Here is a 20,600-nt window from a genome sequence, read left to right on the forward strand (position 1 = left end):
CCCCAGCAACAGTGCTATTCCCCAGCAGGGTGGAGATCGGAGTGTTATTGAGTTCCTCAGCAGAGTGCCTCGAGCTCCCCAGAAGAGTCCCTTGAGGGGGATACTTTTTATGCATTCATCATTTAGATAAGCATAGCATATTGCATACCTAATTGCGTAGCATTTCCATAGTTATGGAGCATTACGCTAAAAAAAACCTGCATAAGCATTGCAAGCATAAGCTAGTCTCAAGTCGTGGTTACCATTTGAGAATTGGTTTCGCCAGTTGGTGAAGATGCTACTCAAGCTGTGGTTACCGTTTGAGAAGTGGTTTTGCTAGTTGGAAGATCAGCATCAGCATTGCAAACATCAGTTACTCAAGTCGTGGTTACAGCTTGAGATTTGGTTTTGTCGGATGGTGGAGATGTTACTCTGAGGATTTTAGCATCGTGGTGTTGGGTCAACCGTATTCCCCAGTAGTGCGATACTGGAGGAGATTTCTGTCGTGCGAGATAGAGGTTGGAAGATGTTACTCTGAGGAGTTCGGCATCATGACGTTGGAGCAATAATGTTCCCCAGTAATGCGATATTGGTGGAAAATTTTCCGTCGGACGGAGATGGAAATAAAATCAAAGAACGTTACGCGATCAGCGTGAAAATCGAATGGAGAAAAGGAAATGTCGCGGCATTTTCTGGAGAACGGGGTTCAAATGGAGATTGGAGTTGAAGATTATATCCGGGATGAGGTCCTCAGGATTGTCTTCTGATCATGTGTCACCTTAGACTTTGGCAAGGCCAACAGAAGTCGTTATGGGTATCTTCGGAGGAAGAAATGCACATGATTACCTTCCTTCTGTGAAGGTGTGCCCTCTGATTTGTCGCCATCAGAGTGGTGTTTTGGTGTTATTTCCGGCGTTGCCAGCGGAATTATCACAAGAAAATGGAGAGCGGGGTTCAAATGGAGAAAGGGAGACACGGGGCGTCTTCTGGAGAATGGGGTTCACAATGGCGATCGTGAGTTATCGTCAGGCTACTGGGGTTCAACTGGAGATCAGGGTTCATTGTTTGGCAAACAGGATTGTTATGAAGTTGTCGGGGTTCAAATGCGGTGATCAGGGATCATATGCGCGAAAATAATTGTTCGGGGTTCAAGAAAAACGAAAAAATTAATCAAAGAAGTTTGGGGTTCAAGAAAAGGAAAAAGAGAAAAAGTTTTGGGGTTCAAGAAAAGCAAAAAATATATAATATTCCCCAGCGGATGTGGCGTTCAGGCCATGGTTATTCCTGTGTTACCATTTATTTTGGTATCCAGGTCAACATTCTTTTCGGTATTCAAGCTGACTATCTCCGTACCAGATGAATTTTTCTTTTGAGATCACTTCTTTGCCGATTCTGACAGGCATTGTTAATTATTTCCCATCAGAGTGCAAATTGTTCGTCTGTTCTTGGTATTCAATCACTCTTCACCCTGATCATCTGAAAGCCGAGGCTGTTCATATCGACAAGTTCACAATAGATTGAATAGGAGCAGCTGTAACATCTCAAAATTTGCCCTCCTCTCTTGGGACTAGCTTAGCATATTGCATTTCATTTTTAGGGCATTAGTCATTGCATATTGCATGTCATGTGAAAATAAACAAGTCATCCTCCTAAGTCTTGCTCAGAAGATAGAGAGGTTAAGAGATTCAAGCCTGAGGGTCTTCATAAATTGATCACTAACCATCTGAGGGTTTGAGCTTCAATTAGGGTGTTCTTGGTTCTTCAAAGAGGTTGAGCATTGTATTATTTGCAAGGATATATCACCATCATCATGGTTTTATCATCTTCAAAAGGTTCATTGTGCCTGATCATGTTCCTTAGGATTAGGGTTTTGACCTCTGGTCAACCCTAATCAATGGTTTTCTTTCAACCAGGGATTCTCAAGGAGATGAGTTCTTTATTGAGATGGAGATCATCAGTTGATTTTATTGAGCTTGCATAAGTTAGGGTTTTATTTTGAGCCATTTCATCAAGTGGTTGAGGCTCAAGGTCATCTGTGCATGTTCAAATCATTTAGGGCTCATAAAAGTCAACAGGGAGTCAACTGAGGGTTTGGAAGTGGAGAAATGAGTTTCAACATCTCATTCATGTCCAAAAGAGGCTTATTCATCATTACAAATGCATATCTTGAAGAATTTGAGGTCAGATCAAAAGTTGCCAAAAATGGAAAGTGACCTGTAATTTGAAAGTTTCCAAAAATGGAAAGGTTTTGGTTCAAATTCAACTTGATCTTACATCATCAAAGAAGCTTCAAATGAATTTTTGTCCAACATGAAAGTTGAAGATCTCTTTCTCCCATTTCCAAAAAGTCCAAGATCATGAATTTATGATGAATGGTTGAGGAGATATGGTCCAATAATTGCCAAGTGTGCATGGAACTTCAAAAGGGCATAACTTTTGATTCATAACTCCAAATTTGGTGCCTTTTTTTTTCTAAAATGCTTGTCATGACATGAAGTTTCCAAACCATTCATCACATTGCATGAATTTGCATTATATGATCATTTGCTTTTTTTCAAGTCAATTTTGGAGGGAATTTGGAAAATTTAAAAATGGTGCATCATGAGAACTTTCTACCATTGCCAATGTGTTTAAAAAATGATTTTTAGTGACTTTGATCAAGCAAATGTAATTGTTCACGTGTGCATGCTTCACACACCACCAAATTTCCAATTTTTGCCATGCACCCTTATTTTGCTTAATCTCTAATTAACTTTGATTAATTTTAATTAAAATGAGATAAGGACAGAGTATATATTGATAATCATAACAGAATTTAAAGGAGGTTAATCATTTTCACCATTTTTTAGATCTAGAAGTTTTTCCCTCCATTTTTTCTCTCAACCAAAACTTGAAAAATCTTCAAAGAACATTGAAATATTCTTCCACATTCTTGTTCTCTGGTGTTGATTAAGTGCAGATCAAGCCTTGGATTGTGGAATTCATGTGGAAATTGTGCAGTTGAAGTTCAAGAACATAACCATGGCAAGTGAGAATTGAGCTAGATCTACACGTTTCCAAGCTTCAAATTCTTCATCAATCATCGTTACAAGTGTTCTAGAGTTGATTTGGATCATTACAAGGCCTTGGATCGTGCGTTTTCAAGAACTGTTCTTCAAGAGGTCACATTTTCGATCCTTTTAGTTCTCTGTTTTGTATGCATAATCTTGTAGAACATTGAATGCTGATGATTCTGGTGAAAATTTCATGTAAAATGATGCAATATTCATGAAGTTATGGTTGATTGAAAGTTTGTAGATCTAGAAAGTTTTCCTTCGATTCTCTTTGGTCTTGATGTTTTAAGATGAAATGATGCTTGATTCGTAACCTCCATAACATGAGCTTTCAAGGGATGTATGAATTTTGAAATTCTAGAAAATCTGGAAAAATTCTGGAAAATTCGTATGAACTTCATATTGTTCATCATCGTCTTCACGAGGAAGACGATGTAGCGTCCGTTTTGTGTCCGTCTGGACCGTCGCTAGCATGAAGCTAGGGTTTTCCTGCAGAACGTCGTCGTTTCATGCAAAGCGCTGCACCTGATTGGCTAGCGCGTTTCTCAGTTCGATTCTGGCTGGCAGCATAATTTCAAATCAATTCCAATTTTCCTATTTCCCTCCAATAATTACATGCTATGCCATTTTTATTTCAATTTTTTTTGCTAACTTTAGAAAATCATAATAAATTGAAAAATGCTCCAAATAATCCCTGGTTTTTTGCTACTTGATCCTTAAGATGTCCTCTATTTGATGATATTAAATTCTGAAGTTGTGCATGGCTGGATTTTTATTGGTGTTAGAATATGTGAACATGTGTACATTTGTGACCTTGCTCCATTCATCTTATCATGAAATGCTTGATATTGATCCAAATGCATTGAAATTTTGTATGATTGTTGTTAACATGTTGATGGATGTTTTCGTTTTGGTTTGACATTTTTTCCATGTGTCATTTCTGTTTTATGTACATGTTAGCATGGTGTGACAATTTGTGTTACACCATTGGATGATCAACTTGTACAATTTCATTTCCATATCAAATGACCTTCGTTGATTCTGATTTTTGGTATGATGATCATGTTGGATGTGTTGAATGCTCATAATTGTTTCCAGAATTATTTGAATCATTTCTGTTTTGATTTGGAATTTTCATTCTCCATGTCCATTTGAATGCTTTGAAATTGTCTTTGACTTCTCTTGCACATAAGATGCCTTTGCTTGATGATTTTTTTTTGGTCCTTTTTAGGACATGTTAATATGTGTTTGAAGTTGAATTGTGTTGAAAATTAGCTCCTGTTTTGAATTATTTCTTCACCTTTGACCCTAGGCTTTGACCTAGGGGTTTGTACTTACATGTGAGCTTTGAATTTCAGGACCAAGCATCCAATCTCCATGGTTGATGTTGCTTCATCATTTGAATGTTGATATTTGCTATTGATTGCTAAAATTTGTTTGTTTTGTAGGTTGATGATAATTCACTTGAGTTTGCCTTATGGCTTATATGTTGTACATTGGGATTGTCTGTTTGTTGTTGATTGTTGTCTGTTTGTCTGAACACTGTACTGATTTGTTTAGTTGTTTACACAAGTACCTAAGTTGCTTTAAGTTCATTTGAACTTTGTTTTGCTTTGCTTGTGGTTGGCATACCACTGAGGTAAATTACTTGAACTTCATGTAGTCTGGAAGACCTGTCATGTTATGTTGGCAGGCACCTGTCTGAAGCCCTCCTTAAGAGGCAATGTTTGTGCTTGTTTATCTTTGTGCCTTGTACATGAAAAGACCTCCTAAGTGAAGAGGCATTGACAGATAAAAGGGGTGTGCAATCCACCCCCTGCTACTCAGTTGTGTCATTCATCTTGCTCACACCCTGTGTTGATGCACTTTGAATAAAAACCCAAAATCTTGTTGTGTCAAGTCATGTGGAATAGAGTCCCACATTCTGGACTCCCACACTTTCATTTAGTCAAGCTCACCCAGGCCTGGGTTAAGAGCTATGAGGCATAACCCTCATCTCCATTTCATTTGCTCACCCTAACTCTCAATGTTAGAGGTTAAGAACCTGACCACCCTTTCCAGTTGGCTTGTTTGTCGAGGTTGATATGACCCCTTGACTAAAGCCCAACCTTGCTTGAGCCCATTGGTTGTGTATAGTGTGTGTTATTTGCTTTCGATGTTTATCTGTTTTGCTTCTCATCTCCTTTCTGTAGGAGTAGTATGATCAACTTTCGAGGATGTTGACCGTACATAGAGATAGACTTGAGTTGACTCACTGCCTGTGTGAGTCAAACTCTTGTTAGAGACTTCAACATAGGGATCGTATGCATGACAACTTCTAGGCTCGAGTCGTAGTCTCCCTAGTAGTCTGTTATCTCCCTAGTCTCTGGTTAGGATAGAAATTTCTCCCCTGTTCAGGGGAACTATGTCGCCCTGATCCTCATACCAGAAGAGGTACGTAGGCAGGAGATGAGTAGATCTCTCCGGGCGCCCTTTTCTTTTTTCAACCCTTTTGTGTGTGTTTGGAGTCTGACTTAAGTCCAGCGATTGGCAGTCGGTTTCATGTGTGTGTTTGCTTGTTTGGAGTCTGACGTAAGTCAGCGATTGGCAGTCGGTTTCCTGTGTGTGTTTGCTTGTTTGGAGTCTGACGTAAGTCCAGCGATTGGCAGTCAGTTTCCTGTTTGCGTTTCTTTTGTGGAGTCGGATGTAAGCCCAGCGATTGGCATTCTGTTTCCAGTTTGTGTTTGGGTGTTTGCTCTGACGTCTCAGCGTCTTTGTTTAGCGTTTTGTTTGACGTGCGTTAGCCGAACTACGGTAGCTCTGATTCTCATTCCAGATGAGATACGTAGGCATAGGATGCGATATCCTAGCGAGCTCGTTCCCCTCTCTTTCCATCTGTGTTTTATTCCAGTGTGTGCAGTTTTTGAGCAGTTATCTAGCAACCTTTCTTCTATTCTTTCTGAGCGTGGATCCCGTCGAGTACGACGGATGCGTAGGGGTGCTAATACCTTCCCTTCGCATAACCGACTCCCGATCCCATCAATCTCTGGTAGTGAGACCATTTCCTTTCCAGGTTTACTTCGAGCATTTCCTTTCCCTCCTTTTGGGATAAATAACACACGGTGGCGGCTCTGTGTCTGTTCCCGCCGGTTTTTCGCGTAATGCGACACCCACATGGCAAACGGCCACGGCAAAGACATCACATTTAGAGGATTTGGCGGCACATGCACCTTATGAACATAAATCTGGAATTTATGACACTTCCGAGCATATTTGAAACAATCAGATTCCATGGTCATCCAGTAATAACTCGCTCTCAACAATTTCTTAGCCATTGCATGTCCGCTGGCATGAGTACCGGAAGAGCCTTCATGAAGTTCCTGCATTAACATGTCCTCTTCGTGTCTATCCACGCATCTGAGCAAAACCATGTCGAAGTTCCTCTTATACAGCACATCGTCTTTGTTCAAGAAGAAACCGCCTGCCAATCTTCTCAAAGTCTTTCTATCATTGTTGGATGCCCCTGCAGGGTACTCTTGATTCTTCAGAAAGCACTTGATGTCGTGGTACCAGGGCTTGTCATCAACTACCAGTTTAGCAGCAAACACATACGCGGCCCTATCAAGGCGCATAACATCGATCCTGGGAGCATAGTTCCACCGAATCACCTTGATCATGGAGGATAGAGTAGCGAGAGCATCTGCCATCTAGTTCTCATCACGAGGTATATGATACAACTTTACTGTTGTGAAGAAAGTCAACAGTCTTCTCGTGTAATCTCTGTAGGGGACCAGATTAGGCTGGAGAGTACTCCAATCACCATTCACTTGATTGATCACTAGAGCTGAATCTCCGAAGATGTCCAGAGTCTTGACTCTCAAATCAATGGCTTGCTCAATACCCAAGATACAGTCTTCATACTCAGCTTCATTATTGGTGCACTCAAAAGTCAGACGAGCGGTGAAAGGCATGTGGGCACCTTTCAGAGAGGTAATAACAGCACCAATTCCACTTCCTTTGGCATTGACAGCCCCATCAAACATCAAAGTCCACTTTTCATCTGGATCAGGTCCCTCCTCAACAACTGGATCTTCACAATCTTTCATCCTGAGGAACATGATGTCTTCATCCGGAAAATCAAACTTCATCGGCTCATAATCATCAATCGGTTGCTGAGCAAGATAGTCTGACAAAATACTTCCTTTAATGGCTTTCTGGGATGTATACTGGATGTCGTACTCTATCAGTACCATTTGCCAACGAGCAACCCTTCCGGTGAGAGCTGGCTTCTCAAATATATATTTGATTGGATCCATCTTGGAGATCAGTAAGGTTGTGTGAGTCAGCATGTATTGTCTCAATCGCTTAGCAGCCCATGCAAGTGCACAACATGTCTTTTCAAGCATTGAGTATCTCGACTCGTAATCTGTGGATTTTTTACTCAGGTAGTAGATGGTATGCTCTTTCCTACCTGTCTCGTCGTGTTGACCGAGAACACAACCCATGGAATTATCAAGAACTGTCAAATACATAATCAGCGGTCTCCCTGGGACTGGAGGCATAAGGATCGAAGGATTCTGCAAATACTCTTTTATCTTCTCGAAAGCCCTTTGACAATCATCATTCCACCTGATAGCCTGATCTTTTTCTTAACAATTTGAATATTGGCTCACACGTGGCTGTTAGGTGAGAAATGAACCTTGCAATGTAGTTCAACCTCCCTAAGAAACCACATACTTGTTTTTCTATTCTTGGCTCAGGCATTTCTTGTATTGCCTTCACTTTAGCCGGATCCACCTCGATCCCTTTTTCACTAACAATAAAACCCAGCAACTTTCCAGATCTCACCCCGAAAGTACACTTGTTCGGATTAAGCCTCAGCTTGAATTTCCTCAAACGCTCAAACAGTTTCTGCAAATTCACCAGATGTTCTTCTTCTATCTGAGACTTGGAAATCATATCATCAACATAAACCTCGATTTCATGATGAATCATATCATGGAAAAGAGTCACCATAGCTCGTTGATATGTTGCCCCAGCGTTTTTCAGGCCAAACGGCATCACCTTGTAGCAGAAGGTGCCCCATGGGGTTATAAAAGTTGTCTTCTCCACGTCTTCTGATGCCATCTTAATTTGATTGTAGCCAGAAAAGCCATCCATGAAGGAGAATACCAAGAACTGAGCCGTGTTATCCACCAAAACGTCGATGTGGGGTAATGGGAAATCATCTTTAGGACTAGCTCTGTTCAGATCCCGGTAGTCGACACACATCCGTACCTTTCCGTCCTTCTTAGGTACTGGAACGATATTTGTGACCCATGGCGGATAATTTGTAACCGCTAGAAACCCTGCATCCAACTGTTTTTGCACTTCTTCCCTTATCTTGACAGCCATCTCTGGTCTTGTTCTTCTGAGCTTCTGCTTGACATGAGGACAATCCTCTTTGAGAGGTAAACGGTGTACCACAATGTCCGGGTCAAGCCCTGGCATGTCCTGATAAGACCAAGCGAAGATGTCAACATACTCTTGCAGCAATTCAATCAGCCCATTCTTCACATTATCTTCCAAAGCAGCCCCTATCTTGATTTCTCTCTTGGCCTCCTCGGTGCCGAGATTAATCACTTCAATAGACTCTTGATGCGGTTGAATGACCCTTTCCTCCTGTTTTAACAACCTGGCAAGTTCCTCAGGGAGTTCACAGTCTTCATCACCCTCTTCTTCAGCTTGAAAGATTGGATTTTCAAAGTCGAAGCGAGCCATAGCAGAACTGTTATCAATAGGATCCAGTGATGTGCATCTGCATGAGTGATGGTATTTGCTTATGAGTGTGAATAAGGAGTGAAAACTAAACAAAACATTGCCAAAATATTTTTTTGATTTTTTTGAAAATTGCAAAAATAGAAAGACAGTGAACAAAATTTTTGAATGCAAAAAGACGTCCTTTATTTACGATAAAAAATGCAGGTATTCACATAGATGAGCCCTACAATGAGTCATTACGCCCTGGGCGGAACATAAGACTTGGATATGCACAAATAAACAAAGAAAATTACTCTTCAAGAAGAGTGACTTGGATAATCTCTTCAGAAGACCAATTATGGAGAACTTCACCCGGGACCCTTGGACGCACCCAATTGTTAATGTCGCAATCTTTATCCCCATCTTCTTCGTTGACTGCAGAGACCTGGCCGTACTGAATGATGCCAGCACTGGAGAAAGTAATCGGCCCCTGACGAATCTGAGGCGTTGAAGTTGTAGAAGTCAATGTTGGCTGATACCCAATCCCAAACTTGTCTTCCTTCATAGGTAAATCCAACAGACGTCCCCAACCGGGAGCAACACCTGAATTTACCAAGGCTTGTGCCTGCTTGAAGGACAAAATAGAGGCACCTGCTTCAACCTCTTCCACTGGAGCTGCATCCTTGACTTGAACTGCCTCAAAGGCCTGACATAGGGTCTCATGAATCTCACCTTCTACCTCTACATACTTGAATGCAGACAGGTGACTGACCAGAATATCCTCCTCACCACAGACAGTGATAATTCTTCCGTTGACCGGGAACTTGATCTTTTGATGCAAGGTCGAGGAGACTGCCCCAGTATTGTGGATCCAAGGACGACCCATCAAGCAGCTATATGAAGGACTGATATCCATCACATAGAAGACGGTGTTGAAGGTTTGTGATCTAATCAGAATTGGCAATTCTACCTCTCCGAACAGCGACCTCTTAGAACCATTGAAGGCTTTCACAACAAGATTGGAAGGCCTCAAGATCAAACCTTCTACATCTAGCTTTGATAGGGCTCTCTTGGGTAGCACATTGAGAGAGGAAATTGTATCCACCAGGACATCAGATAGCACAGTGTCTTTGCATTCCATCGAAATGTGCAAAGCCTTGTTATGATTGCGTCCATCTGGTGTCAAGTCAGAATCAGTAAAACCCAACTCGTTGCTTGCATGAACATTTGCAACGATCCCTTCTAGTTGGTTCACTGAGTTCTCCTGAGGCACATATGCAGCATTAAGTACCTTCAGGAGTGCCTCCCTGTGTGCCTCCGAACACAGCAGGAGTGATAGAATAGATATCTTAGACAGCGTCTAAATCAACTGATCGACTACCTTGTAGTCGCTTTTCTTTATAATTCTCAAGAGCTCGTCCACATCTTTCGCAAAAGCAAGCTCAGAGTCAGCCTGTGGTGCAGAGGTACCCTCATTCACAACTTGCTTGCCTTTGGCCTTCGCCGCGGCGTCAGCACTATCAGGTTGGGTAACTGGTGGTGAGAACAGTCTACCACTTCGGGTGAATCGCCCGATTCCACCATTATTGTCCACTGTGGGATCTTTTATCTCAATTCCAGGTTTAGACTTCTGATCCTGCACCTCTTCTAGTTTCAGTGGCTGCTCCACTCTATGATCATGCGTGTACACACTCCCCCCGTAATGCCAAGGAATGGCCCTTTCGCTGGTGAAAGATAGAGGACCAGGGGTCGTGATGGTCATAGTGGATTGATGCGGTCGCACTGGTAGTACCGGTTGCGCTACTGGTACACTGATCTGGGCGGTCGGGTAAAAAATTGTGATAGTGGCAACGTCACAGTCATACTCAGAAATCTTATTTGTTGAAGTACAAACATCCGAAACATCGGAATCAAGTTCAACAAGTACATCAGAATCAAGCACAATGTTTGGTATATCAGCAACAACATCAGAAAAATTAATTACATCATTGGGAATTACAAAATCAGCAGGGACAACATATGTAAATTATTCAGCATCTTCAGGAAAGAGAAGGTCAACATCTGCATTCTCTTCAACAACCCCTTCAACAGACCTTTGGGCAGATAGGTCTTCAGCTTGGAGGATACCATCGTCAAGCAAGGCCTGGATACCCTGCTGCAGCTTCACACAACTCTCACTCTGTGCAATACAACCCAAACAACCGCTCCCACAACCGGGGAAAACATCTGCCTCTAGCAAGTATTCTTTGATTTCTAATAGCGGAGTCTTCAGCTTCAACACCTCCTTGACTAATTTGACTTCTCCTTCAACCATGTTAACATTTGCTCTACCATGCTGCGGCATAGGATTGTTGACAACATTAGGAGCTGGCGCAAAGTTAATGGCCTTTGAGTCGATAAGGTCCTGAACTACGTGCTTAAAAGCTTTGCAGTTCTCAATAGTGTGGCCAGGTGCCCCAGAGTGGAACTCACACCTAGCATTGGCGTCATAACCCACTGGAAGCCTGCCAACAGGAGGAGCCAGAGTGCGTAACTGCACAAGTTGCAACTACTGAAGGTTGGGAAGCAATTGGGCGTACGACATCGGAAGAGTGTCGAAACGCCTATCCGTCATCCTCTGTCTTTGTTGATAAGCATGTTTGTTACCCTGTTGTTGTTGGTACTGATTTTGTTGACGTTGGGGTTGTTGTTGTTGCACTGGTGCTGCAACCGGAATGGTCACAGCTGCAACATAAGGTTGCTGATGGTAATTCTGAAAATTGTTCCTTCGGTTACCCCTACTCTGATAAGAAGACACGGAATTTGCATCCCCTTCTCTCCTCTTTTGTCCTCCTAAGAACGGCTTCTTTGACCCCGAAGATGATCCAACCCCATTTTGGATCTTACATGTCTTCAAGTAGTTTTCTACCCTCTCACCGGTAGAGACCACATCAGCAAAATTGGAGGCGTTGCAACCCATCATACGCTCCAAATAAGATCCAGGCAGTGTGTTCATAAACATGTTGGCCATCTCTATTTCCAACATCGGAGGTTGAACACGGGAAGCCATCTCTCTCCAGCGTTGAGCATACTCTTTGAAGCACTCATTGCTCTTGAGAGACAAATTCTGGAGTTGAGTTCTGTCAGGTGCCATATCCGCATTGTACTGATATTTCTTCACAAAGGCCTCAGCCAAGTCTCTCCAGCAGCGAATATGGGCTCTGTCCAGCCTCATATACCACTCCAAGGATGCCCCAGCTAGGCTGTTCTGGAAGAAGTACTTGAGCAGCTTCTCATCATCAGAATACGCAGCCATCTTGCGGAAGTAAGCTTGTACATGAGTCTTCGGGCAAGAGTTGCCATTGTATTTGTCAAAAACTGGGACTCTGAACTTTGGTGGAACTCTCACACCTGGGACCAGCCTCAAGTCAGCAACATCCACACCAAGAGCATTCTGCCCTTCCACAGCTTTCAACCTCTCTTCCAGTCTCCGAAACATACGGTTCATACCATGGCCCATGCCAAAGTCCTCCTGAAGCAGGGGGAACTGATCCTCCTGATCATCATGGATGGGTTGTTGATCAAGGTTGACACGTGGGATAGGAACAGGCCCCGGTCCGTTGGGTCCATTAGCCTCTCCAGCCGGAGGATCTGCCACAACCTCCGGTTGAGTAGCAGGGGGATTCCTCTGTACCAACAATCTAAGCTCCTGCTGTCCCTGAGCCACTCCTTGGACCACTTCCATGAACTGATTCATGTGAATCCTCATCTCAGTGAGCTCTTCTTGTAAACCTTCCATTGCTCTTTGTTGATTTCTTCGGGTACCGTATCGGTGAATGCCCGAGTCAGCTATCCTGCTAGTGGACGATCAAACAAGATGAGAACACTGCGGCGGTACCTGTTATGCAAGACATGCTAATGTGTATGCAAATGCAATGACATGTTTATCAATTCCAAAAGGATATTCTACCCCTTGATTCCAGTCTCACGTTAGATAAACAATGTAAGAAGATCGAGTCGTGGATGAGAACCAAAAAACCCCGACTAGAATCAGAAAGAAGATATAAACCCCTGGGAATAGATAAACATGTGTTAAATGATATGAATGCACAATGATGTGATGCAATGCAGTGACATGGGAATCGGGATTGCTGTATCTGCTTGAACATCTGTCAGGTCGCACTGTCCGAAAAGAAAACCACTGAGGAACATGTAAGAGATCAAAGTTCTTCTCCAACAAGAATATCAGAAAACCGGGTTGGTTGAAGGTTAAGGTTTCCTGAATTTAGCCCGCCCCTCACTAGTAGGTTCTAAGAACAAAAGTTTGTCAGCTTCTAACCCTTCAGTCGAGAATAATACGTTTACCACTGAAGGTTTGGCATTATTACGAGACAAAAGACCTCCACTGACTCCCCTCAACAGGACACCCTAAAAGCAAGTTCCCAGCCTTGGGGTCCTCGGATTGAGCAGCGAGAATGCGCCCACCAGAGCTAACATAACCGCGTCTCGGAGGAGAGGCCTCGACTGAGTCCTCGGGAAATGGTCACCAGAGTCGACGATTTTTAGAGGAGCATACTGTCGTTGTGGAACACCCATAGGATAGAATATATCCAAAAGAAACCTCATCTGGGTGTGGGTCTTCATGAACGACTTAACGTAGCAACATGCTACGCAAGCCTCATGACTATCCACTCTAAAACCTGTATGTACGCTCAAGCCTGGGTAGTGGGCTTATCTCTCATAGAACAACCCATCCCAATAAACAACCCAACAGATCCAATAGGTACAACAATCATATGTGCACAATGCAATAAGATAAAGCAAATAAATGCTGAAAGTAAATAACTGTACAAAAGAATAAACACCCAACAAACAAGAAACTCACAAAAGCTAGGAGGGACTCGCATAGGGAAACCAGACTCCCCAGCAGAGTCGCCAGCTGTCGCAACTAGGCGAAAAAACAACCGACGAGTAAAAAGAAAATAGAAGATTCGCCATCGTTCGTTATTTATCCCAAAGGAGGGAAAGGAAACGATCGAAGAAAACCTGAAGAGAAAGGAAAAGACAAGGTCTCGCAACCAAATCTAGGGTTCGGGAGTCGATTATGCGAAGGGAAGGTATTAGCACCCCTACGCATCCGTAGTACTCTACGGGATCCACTCTTGTTGTTCTAGTCTAAAAGGTGTATGTATATCTGAGGTTCTATCTGCTAAAAAAGGGTTAAAAGAAAATGAAAATGACTCGCAAGGATGTCGCATCCACTGCCTACATATCTCATCTGAGTATGAGAATCAGAGTCTTCGTAGCTCGGCTACCTATGGGTTAAAGAGAAGTGTGCTCACTAAGACGGCGCGTCTTATGCCTACGGGAACAAAGGATCTCGATTGCAACTAGGGCAAGAGAAAGGGAAGGTCTCGATCGCAACGAGGGCGAGAGAAAAGAATCGCAACAAGGGCGAAAGCAAGCGAGGATTAGTTGTTAGTCGTCAGTTAAACTCGGTAAGACATTGCATCTTGTGCCTACGTATCTCATCTGGAATGAGAATCAGAGTGGTCGTAGTTCGACTAACTAGGGGTTAAGGATTTCCATCTGAACATGGACTTACAGAAGAGGACACCAGCTGTGTCAAAGGAATGTGGGCAATGTGTTCAACATCCTAGCAGTAGGTGTCGCAGCTCGCTGAATCGAGTCTTAGGCAGTTACCTCTTTGCAATAGAACAGATTGACATGCCACAAGATCGGAGACGCACGGAAGGTCTAAAAGTGGGGAAGCTCTGCCCTAGTGTTGTCATGCAATGTGGACCTATGTGTTAGGATTTACAGAAGGAACATCTACCTAATGTTAGCATGCAAAGAATAAGGGAATTCTACCTATGTTATCATACAAAGGGTTCTACCTAATGGGTGCTACCTAAATGGAACAAGAGTCGACGGATGGAGCAAGGAGAGGAGCCACGGATAAGGGTAGATGGCGATGCCTGAGGCAATCGACTTACAGGTAGATGGCGATGCATGAAGCAATCGACTTACAAGAGAAATGGCGATGCATGAAGCAATCGACTTACAAAAGGATGGATGAATACGTGATGGTTCTGTTAAGTTTTGAAAATGATTACTCGACATTGGATCGAGCTTTTGATCTTGTTTTGAAATGATTATCGGATGTTCGTTTTAATTCTTGTATTAACAGATGAATAAATATTAAAAGAATAAATATTATACACTTCATGGGAGAGGGGTACATTTGTTATGAATGGGGATTGGTCATGGCAATTAAACAATAAGAATATATGCCTCAATCATCATACAAGTAGGCAACAGCTATCAATTAAATCAGATAAGTAAACAGGTGTATAATCAAACCAAAGTATCAAATAATGGAGCATTAAACAATGCATGGGAGTATGAACATGTTAAACAATCAAGCAATATTAAGCATGGATGAAAGAGACAAGTGTAAAAGGTAACTGATGAATCAGACAGATGAAAAGATGCACACAACGAATCCACTGAATAATTTAATCAGGAAATGAGGTAAGGATCAAATAAAATCAAGGTAAAAGGCCTCTAATACATGGCATATAAGATTAACAAGGGAGGATCAAAAGATCTCTTCAATTTCCATAAGCAATCCCTAAGTCAAACATCGATCATAAAGAAGTCAACTGAAAAATCGAGCCAACTTAAAAAATGTCAAATAAATAGCAAATTAATCAAGAAAATTAATGAAAATTAAACTAAATAAGGTGGGGTCAGGACATCATCATCCCCCAAAAAGATTTTAAAAATAATGAAAATTGGTTATTGAATCAATTGAAATAAAATAGAGGTCAAACCAAAAGTCAATCAACAAGACTAGGTCAAAAATAAATCCAAAATAAATTGAAAATGGGAAATAAAATTCCAAGAAAAGGTCATTGACCATGGGACAGTGGTCAACCTTCATCCCAAAAATCAAAAGCTAAAAATAATTTTAAGTTATAAAAATAAAATCAATAAAAAAATGTATGCTAATATGAACCATTTAGAATTAATAATTGAAATAAAATATTAACATTAAATAAATACGAAAATAAAAATTAAATAAAATTAATTAATGCATCAAGAAATGTGGAACATATTTTTGGATATTTTTATGAATAAATAAAATATTTTAAAATAAATAAAATCAAAACAAAAAATAAATGGAAATTAAAAAAGAAAAATGAAAAGAGAGTGTGTTAGTGCTGATGGGCCTGAAAAAAGGGGGTGTTGAAAGCGAATGGTGCAGGCCCAAAGTCCAACCAAAATTAAGTCCAGCGTGACAAAATATTAAATGAACATTTTATTAAAATAATGCATGTGACATTGTATCAATTGGTCAAGGCCACTTAAGTCACTACAGGACAAAATAGCATGCACGACCAGGATTAAAAGATGTGTCTTGGATCCAATGGTTCATAAGATGACACGTAGTCATCTTCCTCATGGAACAAACCCTAACGCCATGCACAAGGAAACGCAGCCCATGCAGTGAGTTTTTCCAAACTTCCACTCAAGAATACAAGCATTATAACGCACCGAATGGCATGAAATAAAATCCAGATCTCATGTATGAAATGTGTAGATTATCATGGTAACTTGGTTTGAGTAAAATGATGGCTTAATCATGGAGAAATATTGACAATAAGATGTCAATATGGGCACGGATATGAACATAAAATAACAGCATAAATCCATAACATGAACATTGCTTCATGTTGAGGGCTTTAAAAAACAGGCATAGCATGATTAGCATGGAAGCAAGCATGATGATGGGCATGGCATGGCATGAAACAAACATGGTAATGATATAGATGTATCAATACATGGCCATGGAAATGGAGTCATAAAGTTACCTAGTGGAAGCTAGGTCCATTGCCTCTTGATTATGGAGAGAATGGAAGAATATGATGCTTCCTTTGTGCCTCACTTCAAGAACTTGATGAGAAAATGAAGTCTGCTATGTGACCTTGCCTTGCTTGCTTCCAACGAAATTCCAATGCCTCTCTTAGGTTTAGGGTTTTTTGTCTCTTAAATATGGTGGTCAAATAATCTTAATGGGCTCAGAAATCCATGATTTATCCATAATCAAAATAATGCCAAGTGAGGTGTAGAAAGAGGGCATGTGAAATGTTATTATTTTGGGCCAAAATTAAGTGAGTGAATATTCAATGCATGGCCAAATGAGGAAACAAACATGACTTGGTTTGTGCAGCATACAACATGGCTGGTTTGGCAAGCAAGAAAACATTCCAAGGTCGTGACTTTGTGGCCATGTAACTTGATGAGCAAGCTACCAATTGGTGAGGCAATGCAAACAGTAGAAAGATCTCATGGAGTATGTCATCTTTCATGTTGAGCACAAATGGAAATGATGAATGGAAGAAGGTGAAAAATGGTCTCAAAGTCATGTCACACCATTTGCAAAATGGTTGGGCCAGCTAGGCCCAAAATCTGCCTAGAAAATCAAGTCATGATGCCCACTTTAAGTGAATGCATCTCTCAAACCATGAATCCAAATAAGATGATTCCAAAAGGAGGTGAAAGAGGACATGGCAAGGTATAATTATTGTGAAGAAAACATTTTCAAATGATGCCTTGAAGTGCAAGAAAACTGGCCAAGAAGTCTTGACAAACTTTGAAGATTTTTGGACTTAGAAATTTTCCTAAGTGTCCTAAAAAAATGTCTCACTTTGACCAAGCATAACTTTCTCAATCTTGATCCAAATGGAGCAAAATTTATATCTCTAGAAAGCTTGGAACAAGAGGAACAACGTTTATGTTGGATAAAGTTTCAAATGGAGCTTTTATCTTGATGGAAAATGGGCTTAAAGTGAGTGCAACAATCATGAAAACTTGCCCTAAATGGAAAGTCAACCATTTCCAAATTAAGTAACTTTTCCCATTCCTGATTAAATGATGAATCCATGATCCAACCTTGATCAAATTTCACATGTAGGCTCCCCTAGGCATGAATTTTTAGATTCCACTCTCAAAATGTCAGGAGTTGACTTTTCTGGCCCCGTAGTTGACTTTCCCAAACTGTCTGATTCCCGATTCCAGTGATCAATTGAAGCATCTCTGGCTCAAATAAAGAGCTGATTTTTTTGTATGTAGACCCTTGTGGACATATGGAGGGCCATGGAAAAGAGTTTCACCCAAAGAATCAGAAATAAACTGATTTTATACCAAACCCTAATTTTAGGGCAAAATGATCAAGAACTGATTGCACTGATTGCCAATGGATCTTTCTGAGATAATTGTGAGTCTTCCTAGGAAAAGATGCCTCTCTAATCATGACATGGATGAGCCCCTCTACTTCCAACCAAACATTTCCTGTTGCAGGTAGCCATGAAACCCTAATTTCCTGATTAAATCCAGATGAATACTCTGATAGTTCTGAATCCTCCACTGATGAACTGAGGACCATAATAAGATACCTGGAGACCCCTGAGACTCTTGAGACTTGTATATTTAGAGAATGAAGTCCAATTCTCAATCTTGCTTTGTGTGGGCTCCTTCTGTTAAGGAGTGATCAATCAAAACCTGATTTCCCAAGTCACTAATGCAGTATGCAATGATTATGACCTAGTATGATGCCAATGAAATGTAAAATATAATCCCATGCTTCCAAGAAAAATGAAGGGTAAATTTTGGGGTATTACACCTGGTTTTATCAATTTGCAAATTCTACCTCGATTAGTTAAAAGAATGAAATTGGTTGATATTATGACAATACTAGGTAGCATAGATATCATTATGGGAGAAGTTGATCGTTGAAATGATAATTGATACAACCAAAGTCCAAGAAATAAACTCCTTTTTCAGATTGGAATCTTTCAAAGAGGTCTATGGAATTCTATGGATACTTGTACCAATTTTTATTCTTGTCTTGGGAATCACACTAAGTGTACTAGCAATTGTATGGTTAGAAAGAGAAATATCTGCAGGGGTACAACAGCGTATTGGACCTGAATATGTTGGTCCTTTTGGAATTCTTCAAGCTCTAGCAGACGGAACAAAACTACTATTCAAAGAGAATCTTATTCCATCTAGGGGAGATATTCATTTATTCAGTATTGGACCATCTCTATCAGTCATAGCCATTCTAATAAGTTATTCAGTAATTCCCTTTGGCTATAACTTTGTTTTATCTGATTTCAATATAGGTGTTTTTTATGGATTACTATTTCGAGTATTGCTCCCATTGGACTTCTTATGTCAAGATATGGCTCAAATAATAAATATTCCTTTTTGGGTGGTCTACGAGCTGTTGCTCAATCGATTAGTTATAAAATACCATTAACTTTATGTGTCTTATCAATATCTCTACGTGTGATTCGTTGAAACCGAAAAAGCTATTCGATGCTATTATTATGCTCCTCTCTTTATAGTACTATATTTCTATATAGTACTATATAGGAAAGGAGGCTAATAAATTGAATATAAACCTTCATTATCCTTATTTTCTTTTTCACAATTCTGATTGAAGAACTAAATTAGATAGTTATATGAGTGAAATAAAACAACTTCAATTTAATCTAATTTCAGAATACTCTGTTACTTCTAGTTAGTAGATAGTATGATGATTTGAATGAAAGGGCAGTAAAAATATGGAGTCTCATTTTCTATGTATAAGAATGAAATAAAATGATAAACAAAATAGGCCATTTAACCCAAGATTGGATAATTTGTCATCCTGTTTTGAAGCGGTCTCAAAAGACCAACCTTATTGAGTTTTAGTTACCATTTTTATGAATTCTCATAGATATATAAAAATAAGGGGGATTAATAAAAAAGAGTGGATGGTTAGAAACACCAAGATACACAAAGGATTAGTAACGCAGATTTTGTAAATTATCCAAAAGAAAATTTATGCAGAATATAAAAAGAATACTAATTCGGAATCAGTGGATCATCCAATTGGAAATGATAAGAAAATGCATAGGTTGTTAGAAGGAGATCGATTAAGCATATACAAATGCTATACCACCTAATTACCTTATTTCCCCAATGAGGAAATAAGAAAATTAAGGAACCTGCGGCTATTGGCAAAACAACAACGATTGTTAACCAAGGAAAATAATTCGTGATAAAAATAATATACACTTGGGCCAGAAAAGCCTGTGCTCAAACTAGAAAAAAGATTTTCTATTTTATTTTGAGCACGAGTTTTTTCCAATAAAAAACGTATTCGTGTGGTGTTGTTTGAAACGAATCAATAAGCTAGACCCATACTTCGAGTTGTTTCATGCCATAAATAAACTCGAACACTTAAGAAATCCGTGGGACAAGCGGACTCACACCTCTTACAACCAACACAATCCTCTGTTCTTGGGGCAGTAGCTATTTGCTTAGCTTTACATCCACCCCAAGGTATCATTTCTAATACATTTGTGGGACAGGCTCGGACACATTGAGTACATCCTATACATGTATCATAAATCTTTATTGAATGTGACATTATATATATATAGTAATTGTTGATGTTCAAAAATGAAAATTTTGATCTAGTAAACTCGTAAATGAATCGTATATTTATATACCAGATGAATCAATGATTTGTGATAATATTGTTAACTATTCATAAAAAAAGGTGTCTAGATAAATTTAGAAGAGGGAATAGAAGAGGACCAGGATACTTTGATTTCTTATGATTTAGGCAATCCAAACATGATATGATCATAAGTTGTGTCGAATAAATACTCAAATGAATTGATTAATATTTCACTATGTGAAATTAGACTTTATTATTAATTATGATAGGATTAATGCTATTTATTCAACAAATTCGATTGATTGATACGGGTTGATTTTCTGTTACGAGCAATTGAAGAAACAATAGGCAGT

At 40.3% G+C, this 20,600-nt stretch overlaps 1 pseudogene; it reads left to right on the plus strand.

The window, feature by feature from the left end:
* The first annotated feature begins 18,487 nt into the window (after positions 1 to 18,487).
* Positions 18,488 to 19,097, plus strand: LOC127121326 (NAD(P)H-quinone oxidoreductase subunit 1, chloroplastic-like; annotated as a pseudogene).
* The last annotated feature ends 1,503 nt before the right edge of the window (positions 19,098 to 20,600 follow it).

Source organism: Lathyrus oleraceus, chromosome 2 (genome assembly GCF_024323335.1).
Source record: "Lathyrus oleraceus cultivar Zhongwan6 chromosome 2, CAAS_Psat_ZW6_1.0, whole genome shotgun sequence".
NCBI lineage: Eukaryota > Viridiplantae > Streptophyta > Magnoliopsida > Fabales > Fabaceae > Lathyrus > Lathyrus oleraceus.